We start from the raw sequence: 15,962 nt of genomic DNA, 5'->3' as shown, positions 1-15,962 counted from the left end.
TTTTTCTGCAAAGTAGGCCCAAATGACATGGCCTAAACATACTCGAAAACTCACCAAAATTTGCAAACATGTCAGAACCGGTGAAAAATTTCGTATTCTACAAGTTTCGCACATGGGCGTGGCAAAATGACTCGCTAGCGCCACCTTGAAAATTGGAAATGATTAGCCCCTCGTTCACGTTCAACCTACATGTACGAAATTTTCTGGGGACATGTATCGTATCAAGACGCACAAAAAAGCCTCAAGAACCCATAGCCTAAAGTCAACAGGAAGTCGGCCATTTTGAATTTTATGGCCATTTTGGATGATTTACAACTTCGTACTTTAACGAACTCCTCCTAGGGATTTAGTCGGATCGACGTCAAATTTCTGCTGTGCCTTCTAAAGGCATTGACGATGAAAAGTTGTGCTATTTGCGCGTTTTCGTCAATGGGCGTGTCCGTGGCGTCGATGATTCGCAATGAAACAGGAAGTTGTTGTAACTTCAGTGTACATGCTCACATCCGGACCAAACTGTACATGTAGGATGAGAGTCCCGCCCTGAACACATGTACATGCCGACATTCACCCACAGTCATAGCGCCACCTGCTGGCAACAGAAAGTGACCTTTAACGAAGCAGCCCCCGCCGCACGTTTCACCTACGTGCACGAATTTTCTGTGGTACGTGTATCTTGTCCAGACGCACAAAAAAGTCTCTTGGAGCCATAGCCTAAACCCAACAGGAAGTCGGCCATTTTGAATTTTACGTCAAATTTTGGATGATTTACACACTTCGTACTTTAACGAACTCCTCCTAGGGATTTAGTCCGACCGACCTCAAATTTGTGCTGTGCCTTCTAAAGGCATTGAAGATGAAAAGTTGTGCTATTTGCAAGTTTTCGTCAATGGGCGTGTCCGTGGCGTGGCGTCAAAGATCAGCTCTTCGCCATGACACGGAAGTTGTCGTAACTTCAGTGTACATGCTCACATCTGGACCAAACTGTACATGTAGGATGAGAGTCCCGCCCTGAACACATGTACATGCTGACATTCACCCACAGTCATAGCGCCACCTGCTGGCAACAGGAAGTGACTTTTAACGAAGCAGCCCCCGCCGCACGTTTACCTACGTGCACGAATTTTCTGTGGTACGTGTATCTTGTCCAGACGCACAAAAAAGTCTCTTGGAGCCATAGCCTAAACCCAACAGGAAGTCGGCCATTTTGAATTTTACGTCAAATTTTGGATGATTTACACACTTCGTACTTTAACGAACTCCTCCTAGGGATTTAGTCCGACCGACCTCAAATTTGTGCTGTGCCTTCTAAAGGCATTGAAGATGAAAAGTTGTGCTATTTGCAAGTTTTCGTCAATGGGCGTGTCCGTGGCGTGGCGTCAAAGATCAACTCTTCGCCATGACACGGAAGTTGTCGTAACTTCAGTGTACATGCTCACATCTGGACCAACTGTACATGTAGGATGAGAGTCCCGCCCTGAACACATGTACATGCTGACATTCACAGACAGTCATAGCGCCACCTGCTGGCAACAGGAAGTGACTTTTAACGAAGCAGCCCCCGCCGCACGTTTTACCTACGTGCACGAATTTTCTGTGGTACGTGTATCTTGTCCAGACGCACAAAAAAGCCTCTTGGAGCGATGCCCTAAAATCAACAGGAAGTAGGCCATTTTGAATTTTACGTCAAATTTTGGATGATTTACACACTTCGTACTTTAACGAACTCCTCCTAGGGATTTAGTCCGACCGACTTCAAATTTGTGCTGTGCCTTCTAAAGGCATTGAAGATGAAAAGTTGTGCTATTTGCGAGTTTTCGTCAATGGGTGTGTCCGTGGCGTGGCGTCAGAGATCAAGTCTTCGCCATGACACAGGAAGTTGTTGTAACTTCAGTGTACATGCTCACATCTGAACCAAACTTTACGTGCTTGATAACTCTCCCACCCCGTTATGGAGGACCGATCCTGACACAGTCAGAAATAAATACAGAAATAAATAAATGCTCAATAAATAAATAAGCATCCAATTAAATACACAAAAAATAAAGTAAATAAATAAATGTAGGTAGTAATTAAATTATACAAGGAGACATAAATGTATATATTTTAATTAGTGCCTTTACTATTCACCTTTGTTATAATTACCTTATTTGTTTATTCAACTTTATTTATTACAAATTTTTTAATGTATTTATTATGTGTGTGTTTTAATATTTTTGTCTGTTTTATTCTTCCTTTGTATTTATTTACCTTATTTATTTTCACCCATGGTATTTATTTCTGCCTGTCTTTTTTAAATTTTTGTATGCATTTCTGCCTCATTATGCAAATGAGGAGGGGCTGTGTCTCAAGGGGTCATCTTCTCTGCTATTGGTGGACCAGTCAGACAGGAGAGCTCCTACTCTGCCTGCAGACATCAACGATCTTGCCCCTCACACAGTCAGATGGCTTCCTTCAGTGCGCTGAGGTGTTTAACAACTCTGAAGACAATACTACCAGCAATGTCTTCCTTCTCTTTTCACGTAGACGCTCCGACAGACGGTGCTTTCAGTTTGCTGCATGCATGGACACAGAACTGCGGTACAGCACACAGTAACGATGAAATGTGTGCTGTTCTCACATTCTTCCTCTGTATGTACACATAAACAACAAGGCAGGGAAATATAAAAGGAATTTATTTTATTGTTTGGGTACATTATTGTTCAGTGTACATGCTCACATCTGAAACAAACTTTACGTGCTTGATAACTCTCCCACCCCGCAGACATCTACACGCCAACACCGATTTATATTCATAGCGGCAAGTGCTATGTAGCTCCACATAGGGGACACAGGAAGTGACATATAACACCTTCATGCGGCGTCATAACCGCGTAGCAAATTCACAGCCGCACCGGCAGAGCTCCAGAATATGCAACTCGGCCGGCTCACACGCGGACGCGCTTATAAGTGCGAGGGCCCGCCCAATGCTGCTTGCAGCTTTAATTTATGTGTGTGTTTTAATATTTTTGTCTGTTTTATTCTTCCTTTGTATTTACTTACCTTATTTATTTTCACCCATGGTATTTATTTCTGCCTGTCTTTTTTAAATTTTTGTATGCATTTCTGCCTCATTATGCAAATGAGGAGGGGCTGTGTCTCAAGGGGTCATCTTCTCTGCTATTGGTGGACCAGTCAGACAGGAGAGCTCCTACTCTGCCTGCAGACATCAACGATCTTGCCCCTCACACAGTCAGATGGCTTCCTTCAGTGCGCTGAGGTGTTTAACAACTCTGAAGACAATACTACCAGCAATGTCTTCCTTCTCTTTTCACGTAGAAGCACCGACAGACAGTGCTTTCAGTTTGCTGCATGCATGGACACAGAACTGCGGTATAGGGAGAAGCACACGGTCAGCTGGCTGCAGCTAAATCTGGAGTGCACTCGTATTCAATTCTGTATGGTAAATTCAGTTTTAACGGAGCAGAGCGAGCTGACAGGCAGAGTTAGAGACTTTTTCTGTCTGTTTCTCTCTTTACAAAGACGCATGTTGCAGTCAGAGTCTTCTCTGAGATGCGAGCACGACATACAACACAATTTATCAAATTACACAACGGATATACAGTATGAAAATAAGATTGATTGGATTATACTCACAGGAAGTATAAAACCTCTTACATGGGTCTATTAAAGTAAAGTAACACAAAAATGTCAGGGAAATTACTTTACTTAGATTTAAGTACTGCAGTTGTACATTTGAAATACCTTCCTACCTTTCTGATAGGAAGCCTTCTTGAGGTGGTATAAAACATTTCTTCTTATATTCTGATTTGAGTTGTGGACAACTATGACCACATGAATTAAAAAAACATTTCACTGCCCAAGTCAGCTATAAACACAAGTCTTGTTCATCAGACTACATGCTGTACAGTATTTGTGGACAGATTTTGTCCCAGGATTTCTTATGCATTTCTTCTTCTTCGTTGCATGATTTAGAATAATAAGGTGAGAAATGGGTCTATTCTGAGTTCATCCTGCACTGCAGCAGCTAATAAAGTCCATTTAATCCCCAAAACGCTTTTCTTTTAGGCAGGCTGGAGCAGAAAACAACTCACCTTTCTCAAGTTGTACAGTAATGTCACATGTGTATGAAGGTGGATCAAACAAGCTAATCTTAAATGTCAAAGTGAGAGGAGCCTAGTAGGCCTATTTATTTTCATTCATTACACAATATGAATAAGCTATGCAGACAGTTGTAAAGAAAGAACATCTTTTTCTTCTGTTCTCTACTTGTTATAGTTACACAGTATTAGGGGTGTGGGCTGTATTAAAAGTATCCACTGTTCTCCCATGCTCTAACACACAGTAACGATGAAATGTGTGCTGTTCTCACATTCTTCCTCTGTATGTACACATAAACAACAAGGCAGGGAAATATAAAAGGAATTTATTTTATTGTTTGGGTACATTATTGTTCAGTGTACATGCTCACATCTGAAACAAACTTTACGTGCTTGATAACTCTCCCACCCCGCAGACATCTACACGCCAACACCGATTTATATTCATAGCGGCAAGTGCTATGTAGCTCCACATAGGGGACACAGGAAGTGACATATAGCACCTTCATGCGGCGTCGGAACCGCGTAGGAAATTCACAGCCGCACCGGCAGAGCTCCAGAACGTGCAACTCGGCCAGCTCACATGCGGACGCGCTACAAGTGCGAGGGCCCGCCCAACGCTGCTTGCAGCTTTAATGTTGTTCTTGTATCTGACAAATAAGATGGTGAGTACTTGACCCATGATTTTAAAACTTCCTTTTAGTTATATAATTCTGCAGTTCTTGTTGGACCCTGTTTTGAGTGAAGAGGTCTGCATAGGGCTCGCGATAGGGCTTGTGAAAGGCTACATATTAATTTTACAGTGATCTTGGCAACACCTGTTCAATATTTAAACTCCGGCGATGGACTAGAACCACATTAACATACATGATACATGGAGAGACAGTCTCATATGGACTTTAAAAAACCCCACTGAATGTGCACAGGGCACCCAGCGTGGATAACTTCATTAATTCATTAAGTTCTGTAACATGGAACCCTTTGTGCTTTTCCACACATTTGACTGATAAACTATTCTTAAATATCAAGCTTATAGTTAAGTCATTTGGTGTTTTCTGTATGATTAATGGCACATCGTTTATCTGAAGCTTCACAAACAAACAACTACAGTTTACCTTCTGTTGTTTTGCCCTGGCTCTGCAGATATAGATCAGAACTCAGATAAGACACATGTGCAGATAAACTTTGGAGCCTAAGGTTTTGGTTTTCCAGAATTATTTAGAGGCTTTAACAAGGTCTCATTCTTTAACAGATTTGATCAATGTTTTAATCAGTTATTACCAAAATGTGTTGTATTCTTGATATCAGTCAGCTTCACTAACATAGTTAAGATGTACAAATAAAAGTCATTACAAAACACAGATGTGTGCAATATGTTTTGAATGTGCAGAAAGTTTTGAACATGAGCAGAAATCTAGCTGAAACACATAGGAACTATTAGTCCAGGGGTTTATAAATGAATTAAATTAAAATTAATACATTTTTCATAGATGTCAATAGGTGCCACATGCAAATTTAAAGAGATTACTTCCCCCAAGAAAAGACACAATAGAAGATGGAAGAGTAAATCAGGCCAAAATGTGTGTTGACTCAGCAGCGATAACATTAAATGAGAAAGTTGATCTACAGAAGAATACATTTTTGAAAGTAATGCAGAATTTCTGAAAGTCTCACTGCATTATATCCCATTATATATTTTTTATATTTTGTTACCACAAATTGATGCAGAAACGAAACCTACGCCCTTGGTTTTTGCGAAAATCCTGAGCCTCTACTTCACTTCTGGTGGTGTTGTTTACCGATGTGCTTTAGGGGAACTCCTCGCCCACTAGAGTGTGATTTGGTCCAAGCAACTGCTGAGCTGAACTGCCTGGTCCTCTGAAGGAACCAAAAGCACACACACACAACAGCAGGCGAGTTTTTATTTGAATGGAGACTCTGTCGAGAGGGATTACTCGCAAGGAAACTAGGGCAGTTCCTTTCGGTCAAGTATTGCGTCTGGCAGGCTGACCCGGGCTGCGGTTTCATACTGAAGCTTCTTGTGTGACACATGCACGCACGCGCGCGCACACACACACACACACACACACACACAGTTTCCCTCGCATCCTCTCTGCACTCTTCTATTTTCCACCCACTCGCTCAGCCTGTGGATTAGTGGTTGTTACTTCATTGCACATACGAGTGAGAGAGGCATCCAGAGAGACGAGGAGAGATTGTCTGTGATTGAGGGGGTACCGGAGAGAGGGAAACTGAGAGGCATGACTCTAGGTTTTTCCAATGTCAAAGCAGGTTATTGTTTAATCCACTCAATGTGAAGATAAGGTAGCAAACACACATGTTACAAGGGAACATAAGATGAGATGAAACAGCATATTCCTGGAAAGGGCTTGACCTCAGTGCTGGATTAGATGGGACTACAAAAATAATTGTGGGGGGGTTTTCTTCTTCTGTGATCCAATCCCATTGCATGGCAGATACTAATTACATTTGTCATACTGTATACTGTATTTGTATACTATGTCCTTGAAATAAGTCCATGTATAGAAATGTGAAAAAAGAAATTTCATTTCCATGTGGCATAGGTTTCTAAGGGCACTCCTAGAGAGATCGCTCCAAATGTCTTGTCACTTGGATAATTGGACTCACTGGATTCAGCCAAACTAACCCCTATTTCTGACCAATCTCAGATATCTCCACCAGAATAGTAAAGCCATTTAATTCCATGTTCTCTCTATTCTGTCTTTGTATTTTGTGACCCTATGATGATGAGTCATACATACAGGTGTGCTGCAGTCGTAATTATTCTCTGAGGTCTCTTTAATCATCGCCATGTTTCCCAAAACAAACTCAACTGGCTAAATGGATGATGACACATTTTTAATATAGAGTTAAGCGCTTATCCCTTTTAAATACTGAAGTTTCATTTTTCTTTTCATTTCAGTAATGTAAACTGCAATCATAGCTGAGACAAAACACAGGAATCAATTTGGAACTAAAACAAAAACGAAAATCCCTTCAAATGGTAGAAGCACTGGTACGAAAAAGTTATGCTCTTGAAGAAATGTGCCAAAGTGCCTTGCAAAAAAAGCGAATACAGGTCAATAAGATCCAAAACATGAGATATAAAACAAGATAAATCATTTTAAATAGTTACAAAAAATGGGGAGGTGAGATGGGGTGGTGCAGTGGTTAGCACTGTCGCCTCACAGCACGAAGATCGTGGGTTTAAATCCCGGTTGCCCCGGCCTTTCTGTGTGGAGTTTGCATGTTGTCCGTGTGGGTTCTCTCTCTCTCTCTCTCTCTCTTCCTCCCCCCAAAGAGGCTGGGTTAATTGGTGTCTCTAAAATTGTTCTTAGGTGTGAGCGTGACTGGTTGTCTATGTGTGGCCCTGCGATGGAATGGTGACCTGTCCAGGGTGTACCAGCCTTTCACTCAATGTAAGCTGGGATTGGCTCCAGCCCCCCGCGACCCTGTACACAGGATAAGCGGTTGATGATGGAAGGACAACAAAGCATCATCCTAAGACTGATACATTGTAGGATTTTTGAACAGATTAATGTCAGGCTTGACCAAGAGGAAATTCTGAGAGTCAGATGGATTCAATCTTAAGCAGATAGACTCAAAGAGTCAATTCTCTGTTGTGGATTTAACCAAGATTTACACGTGAGTCAAGCTGTCAATCAATCAATGCCAAATCAATTATTCCAAAATCTTTACATTGCTGTAATCTTGAAAGCTCAACTTTGTCTCTTTGGAATTACAATTCATATTTTGCAGTAGCAAATGTGTTTGAAGACAAATGTGAATCTGAATAACATTTTTCATTAACATAATGAGGAAACATTTTTAGTTGTTAAGTTAGTTAATGTTCATGCAGGTCCACAACACTTCACAACCCAATTGACTTTTCATGTATATTTATTAAAGTGGGGGTTAACTTCTCGGAAGAGATGAGTTTTCAAGAGCTTCTTGAAGTTAGAGAGGGACGCCCCTGCTCTGATGGCGTGTGGTAGCTCGTTCCACCATCGTGGTGTCACAGATGAGAATAGCCGGGACTGGGATTGCTTTGTGTGAAGGGATGGCAGAGCCAGGCGGCGTTCGTTGGAGGAATGTAGCGGCCAAGAAGGAACGTAAGTTTGTATTATGGAGTTTAGGTAGATGGGTGCAGACCCAGTAGTCACTCTGTATGCAAGCATTAGTGACTTGAATTTGATTCTGGAGGCCACGGGGAGCCAGTGGAGGTCACTGAGTAATGGAGTGACAAGAGTCTTTTTGGGCTGATCAAAAACCAGATGTGCTGCTGCATTCTGAGCCATTTGTAATGGTTTCACCGCACAAGCTGGAAGACCTGCTAGGAGGGCATTGCAATAGTCGAGGCGAGAGATAACCATGGCCTGTACCAGAAGCTGGGTAGCATACTGAGTGAGGTAGGGCCTGATTTTCCTTATGTTGTATAGAGCAAAGCGGCATGACCGAGAGACAGCAGCAACATGGTCTGAAAAGGACAGCTGGTCATCAATCATGACACCCAAGTTTCTCACCACCCTGGTTGGAGTGATGGTTGAGGAGTCAATTTATAGTGTGATGTTATGGTGGATAGATTGCTTGGCTGGAATGACCAAGAGTTCAGTCTTAGAGAGGTTTAGTTGAAGGTGGCAAGCTTTCATCCATGCAGATATGTCCGAGAGACAGTCCGTGATCCGCGCCGAGACGGTGGGATTGCCTGGCGGGAAGGATAGGTAGAGCTGCGTATCGTCTGTGTAGCAGTGGTAAGAGAAGCCGTGCGAGTGAATGATCTGCCCCAGTGAGGTGGTGTAAATTAAGAGAAGGGGCCCTAGCACTGAGCCTTGGGGAAACCCTGGGGAGAGGTAGTGGGAGGAGGATAATTGTGCTTGTCACAAAACATTGTAGGAACGCCCCGAGAGGTAGGATTCGAACCACTGGTGTGGTTGACTGTGTCAAAGGCAGCTGATAGGTCAAGCAGGATAAGAACCGAGGATTGGGCTGCAGCTTTAGCTGACCTTAGGGCTTCTGTTACAGACAGAAGAGCCATTTCAGTACCAGACTGGTATGGTACTAGGAGGTCATTCCGTGAGAGGAATTCTGAGACCTGTTTGTATACTGCCCTTTCAATAGTTTTGGATAAAAATAGTAGAAGAGACACTGGTCGATAGTTCTCAACTTGAATTGGGACAAGTGAGGGCTTTTTGAGCAAGGGTGTAACCCAGGCCCTTTCGAAAGTGGTCGGGAAGGTTCCTGAAGCCAGAGAAGTACACTGCTCAAAAAAATTAAGGGAACACTTAAACAACACAATGTAACTCCAAGTCAATCACACTGCTGTGAAATCAAACTGTCCACTTAGGAAGCAACACTGATTGACAATCAATTTCACATGCTGTTGTGCAAATGGAATAGACAACAAGTGGAAATTATAGGCAATTAGCAAGACACCCCCAATAAAGGAGTGGTTCTGCAGGTGGTGACCACAGACCACTTCTCAGTTCCTATGCTTCCTGGCTGATGTTTTGGTCACTTTTGAATGCTTGCGGTGCTTTCACTCTAGTGGTAGCATGAGACGGAATCTACAACCCACAGAAGTGGCTCAGGCAGTGCAGCTTATCCAGGATGGCACATCAATGCGAGCTGTGGCAAGAAGGTTTGCTGTGTCTGTCAGCGTAGTGTCCAGAGCCTGGAGGCGCTACCAGGAGACAGGCCAGTACATCAGGAGACGTGGAGGGCCGTATGAGGGCAACAACCCAGCAGCAACCGCTACCTCCGCCTTTGTGCAAGGGAGGAGCAGGAGGAGCACTGCCAGAGCCCTGCAAAATGACCTCCAGCAGGCCACAAATGTGCATGTGTCTGCTCAAACGGTCAGAAACAGACTCCATGAGGGTGGTATGAGGGCCCGACGTCCACAGGTGGGGGTTGTGCTTACAGCCCAACACCGTGCAGGACGTTTGGCATTTGCCAGAGAACACCAAGATTGGCAAATTCGCCACTGGCGCCCTGTGCTCTTCACAGATGAAAGCAGGTTCACACTGAGCACATGTGACAGACGTGACAAAGTCTGGAGACGCCGTGGAGAACGTTCTGCTGCCTGCAACATCCTCCAGCATGACAGGTTTGGCGGTGGGTAATGGTGTGGGGTCGCATTTCTTTGGGGGGCCGCTCAGCCCTCCATGTGCTCACCAGAGGTAGCCTGACTGCCATTAGGTACCGAGATGAGATCCTCAGACCCCTTGTGAGACCATATACTGGTGCGGTTGGCCCTGGGTTCCTCCTAATGCAAGACAATGCTAGACCTCATGTGGCTGGAGTCACAGTTCCTGCAAGAGGAAGGCATTGATGCTATGGACTGGCCCACCCGTTCCCCAGACCTGAATCCAATTGAGCACATCTGGGACATCATGTCTCGCTCCATCCACCAATGCCACATTGCAACACAGACTGTCCAGGAGCTGGCGGATGCTTTAGTCCAGGTCTGGGAGGAGATCCCTCAGGATACCATCCGCCACCTCATCAGGAGCATGCCCAGGCATTGTAGGGAGGTCATACAGGCACGTGGAGGCCACACACACTACTGAGCCTCATTTTGACTTGTTTTAAGGACATTACATCAAAGTTGGATCAGCCTGTAGTGTGGTTTTCCACTTTGATTTTGAGTGTGACTCCAAATCCAGACCTCCATGGGTTGATAAATTTGATTTCCATTGATAATTTTTGTGTGATTTTGTTGTCAGCACATTCAACTATGTAAAGAAAGGAGTATTTAATTGTGATTATTTCATTCATTCAGATCTAGGATGTGTTATTTTAGTGTTCCCTTTATTTTTTTGAGCAGTATATTTATCACATGAGTGATTGTCGAGACCAAAGTAGGAGATATGGCTTGGAGGAGATTCGTAGGAATTGGGTCCAGTTGGCATGTAGTTGGATGGCTACGGGTCAAGCATTCTGATACTTCACTCTCTGTGAGAGGAGTAAACGAGGTGACTGAAAAACCACTGACCTGGGAGGGCAGAGGAAAAGATGTAGGTGGACTGATACAATGGTTGAGTTTGAATGTTTCAGAGAATTGGCTAGCTATAGCCGCCACTTTGCCTGTGAAGAAGGCAGCAAAGGTATCAGCAGACAAGTTTGTGGGCGGTGGAGAAGGATTTAGTAGCGCTTTAAAAGTGGAAAATAATTTCCTTGAGTCAGTGGCACTGCTAATTCTGTTATTATAGAGCGCAATTTTGGCAGCACTGATGCTTGTTGAGAAGGAGGATAGGAGCAATTGGTAGCCCTTAAGGTCGGCAGCTCTGAGATCAGTATGGAGCCCACGGATGGTATCAGTTAGCCACGGGTGGGACTGGTTTGGGCGAGCAGGCTTGGTGGATAGAGGACACTGGCTATCCAGGCACGAGCTTAGTGTAGAGCAAAGAGATTGTGTGGCATCATTGACCTCAAGTGAGGAAAATGTGTTGAGGGAAGGTAGAGCGGAAGCTACCACTGAGGCAAAGTGAGCGGGAGACAGGTTGTGGAGGTTGCAGTGGTGTGAGACCAACGGCATTGGAAGAATGGGCTTTTCCTGTAGGCATACCGTGAACTGAATGAAATAGTGGTCTGACACATGTAGAGGTGTGACTGTTAGGCACTCTGTGGCACAGTTTCGGACAAGAATGAGGTCAAGCACCTTGCCAGCTTTGTGGGTCGGGGGGCTGAGAACCCGTGTTAGATCAAAGACTGAATCAGAGACAGGAAGTCTGCTGAGTTTTAATTGTCTAAGTGAATGTTCATGTCACAGAGGACAAGTAGGGGACAGTCATGCTCTGGTATTGAAGACAGCAGTGTGTCTAGCTCCTCCACAACGTTACCCATTTGTCCTGGTGGACGGTATATGACAATCACAGAGACCTTTACCAGAGCGGACACAAAGACAGCATGGTATTCGAAGGAGGCGTATTGATTTGGGGGTAGCAGCTGTGTGAATTTCTATTTGTTGGAAATTAAGAACCCAGTCCCACCCCCCTCCCGGATGGCCGGGGGGTGTGGGTGAAAGAGTAATTGGTGGACAGCGCAGCGGGGGTAGTAGAGTTTTCTGGTTTGATCCAGGCTTCAGTGAGCGCCAGTAGCCCAAGAAATAATGTGTTAGCATAAGCAGTGATAAAGTCAGCTTTGTTGACTGCCGACTGGCAGTTCCATGACCCAACAGACAAGTAAACAGATGTGGGTGGTGCCTGTTTTAAAGGCTTGAGGAGCGCCTGATGGCATGATACCTCTTGCGTGGACCGGAGACAATAGGAATAGTATAGTAGCGCATGGCCTGAGTGTAGTTGTAGCTGGCAGCTTTAGGTGAGTAGGTGTGCCTCGGGAAAGGAAAAAGCTACTCTTGTAGGCGGCCTTGCTCAGTGGACATGCACAGAGACTCGCTGGTCTTTACCCAAGGAGCCAACGCTAATGCTGACGCTTCACTGGTAGGTTTCACTGAAGTAGTGTGAGTCTAATTGCACACAGGTGTTGGGAATTAAGACTGACTGCACCCAGCGGAGATCGCCCTCTGGATTAACAAGACAAAAGCTTGGTTTCAGGGGGTGGGACACACATCCAGTTGTTTGATCTTGCTCAGCCGGCCTTCAGATTGTAGTGGATTGCTCAGTAAAAGCATTTAGCTGACAGTTTTTGTGTATCTTTCAACGGGAGAGGCTCAGCAATGTCAGCATAGCTAAATTTATTGGATGATAATGAAAACAGTTGGTGAGCTGGACTGAATGAATAAATTGAGATTGTTGCCACACTTTATAACAGTTAGACTGCAGTGAGTAACATCACTGTAGTGAATGGTTTTCCACTATGGTATTGTCCTGCACCGTTATGTTGCATTATTGAATATTATGTGGGAAAGTTATGGCGACTGAGACCGGCGATGAAGCTATGTTCCTGAGTATCGGTAAAACGACAATAAACGTAAATTAAACGTTACAAAGCCAACAATGCCAGTCCTTTGCTAATGTATGGATGCTGGTTGCATTTCTATTGGTTTCAGAAACAATTACACAGTTGCATAATTTTCTCTGCAGGCTAAAATCAACACTTTTACATAATACCAGTACCAGCATTATCTGATGACGTAATGTGCAATACAACCAGAGTTTGAACGTCTTTTAGGCTCACTATGCATGTTGATTTTACGTTTACAATTTGATGAAAGGATGAAGAGGTAACTATGCTTCTGGGCACGATAAGAGAAAAAACTCAATGAGAGTGCACTGCAGGAACAGCAGTCAGGTAAACTGTTCTCCCCTTTGAAACTTTGATGTCAGCAGATAACAGTATTGGTTAATGTGCAGCTGAGTCACTCCTCTGTCTGTGTTAACCCAGCTGGGCAGCGCATCTTTTGGTCTGTCTGTGTCATGGTTGTTTGCCAGACTTTGTCTCTGAACAAAGTTAGAAGAAAGCTACATTTGATAAACGGCGATGGACAACAGCGTTTATAAACGGCAGCTCAGAAATTATAACCGCGTCGCACGTGAACATGCGTTCATACATTTGTGTCGATCTATACAGTTTATGTTGCCAACCACCAATAGTATTTTCCCTTTGAAAATGTATTAGAGGAAACCTGGGGGAGACAGTTTGAATGGCTTGGAGCAGCTGATAACATTAATATCTTACAAGTACTGATATTTATAATTTACAGGGGCAATGCTGAAGTTTGTCAGGAGACTAGATGGTGGATCATCAGCCAGTACAAGTAGGCACAGCCAGTTCTAGTACAGACCAAGTCCAGAGGTCTTTAGCAAGCACACAGAGCCAGGTGAAACATAGGCAGCCTCAGGCAGTACGAGCACAGCCAGTATCATATACAAGCAGCTCAGACCCTAATGGAACAGTTGCTGCTCCACCAAATGACCCAGCAGATTGGCCCCCAGTGTAACACCTTTAAGTATTAGTATCACTGTAGGAGTTATGGCTGTGCTTTTAATGCTAGTTCAGCATGGCTCTTCACTGAATAAAATCTGCTTTATGTGTGTGCTGCTGAAGGCTTTAAATTTGGGCCAATCATTCTTAAACCCAACTTTTCATCACATTAATAGGTGAAAAGACCACTATTGGATGAAATAATTATAATAGTCATAGAATTAGACCAAGTGTTAATGATTCCCAAGAGGAAACCTGGTATATTTCTCAAGGGATTGGAATAAAGGCTGGTTACACTAATAATCTCTGTTGCCTGAAAAGAGGTAATTTGTCATTGTCCCAGACATGGCGGGGACCATTATTAGCACTGGGTTTTTAAATTCTGTGCACACAGTGTGGAAATGCAGACTTAAATTGAAATTCAGTGTCACATTTGATGATGGAGCCACCTTGCAGAGGATTCACCTTGTGTCTCGAGGACGTGTCGGCACATCTAGTGCTAAAAACGACACACACAGACAAGGTATTATGAAAAACAAACACCCAAACAGTTGTTGCAGGGAAAATTAAAACAAGCACTATAATTTGTCCTTTTTTTCTTCCAATTTATTGTTTTTGTCTTAATTGCTTTTTGATCTTTTTCTTGAAGTTTTTCTTTTGAGGATGCAGTTCTAAAAGTTTATTCTTGAGGGGTTTTTTTGTCTTTGTGATAATTTCCAATACTTTCTCACACCCAACTCCTCACATATGGACACTTGGGCAAGACCCCTTGGCATCACTTTTAATGCACTGGTTTAGTGTTATTTCTGGACAAACTTGGCTCCGCAGTCAAGCTAACAATAATAAACACAATGTCTGGTTAGACTTTCAAAATAAAACATGTGGTTAAAGTCTGGTGTTTCTTGACCAACCCATCCTCCCTAACCACCTACCCGCATGACCGTACTGCTTTTACTACTGAATAATTCGGTCTTCAGCTCCATATGTGAAAACTTGGAAGTGAGAATGTGTTGTAATTTCAGGAAGTAAAAAAAACTTGCTAACTGGACAGGTGTTGTGAACAAACAGTGTGGTTTTGTGCATGTTATATCAAATAATTTGGAGACTCAAATTATTTTGAAGGGGGGGGTGAGATATCAACTCTCAACAGATGGCTGAGACCCCAAAGGAAGAGGTGAAAGGTTTACTTTCCCTAAGTGCTATTTCTGGGCAGTTTGATCATAAAACTTGCCACCTCTGATGCTGCAGCCAGATAACGCTTGGTGGCTGAAGAAACACTAACCAGAGATTACAAACAGCCTATCAAAACTCTTTTGGAAAGAGGGCAGGAAACCCTAAACTGCCCCCCACACACGTAACCATGGCAACTGACCTTCCTTTTGTTAAATTATCGCACAACAAAGGATATTCTCCTTTCACAGCCAGATGTGAATTCGTGAGAAACTCCAGGACACCCGAAAGACACTGACCTGAACTCTTTGTGTAAACAAAGAGTACTGTCTCCTCAAAACTCAAAGCATTACCTTGTTTAATTAAATAATCTTTTAGTTACTTGACTAGGTCTCTCCATTCCATTTGAGTAGTTATGTTACCGAGTTGGTGTTATTTGTTGTTGAAAAGAATCTAAATAAGTTAATTTTGCAGTGTTTTAATTTTCTGCAAGGATCCCTGACCATTAGTCATTTTATGTTGTAATCAATGCTTCATTCCCAACACTTTCTGACACTTCCTTTAGAAAGGATATGATAAAGAAATGTCATCCTATACTGCTCGAGTAATTTTCCAGCTCGAATTTAAGGTTAAGTAACTAAATTCCCCAGCTCCTGAGCAGAAGATTGTTTTTAGATTGATCAAAGCTATCTTCATGTAACCAGAGCTCCCCCAAGTGGACAAAATAAGTATTGCATGTCATTCGTGTATCTTGCTTATATTCTCTAAGAACGTGTAACAGCCAATATATCC

Source organism: Micropterus salmoides, unplaced genomic scaffold (assembly GCF_014851395.1).
Source record: "Micropterus salmoides isolate LMB-PRFRI ecotype aquatic unplaced genomic scaffold, ASM1485139v1 Ms_hic_scaffold_2, whole genome shotgun sequence".
NCBI classification, from domain to species: Eukaryota; Metazoa; Chordata; class Actinopteri; order Centrarchiformes; family Centrarchidae; genus Micropterus; species Micropterus salmoides.
The sequence above is the reverse complement of the archived record's forward strand: the minus strand, read 5'-3'. Positions refer to the sequence as shown.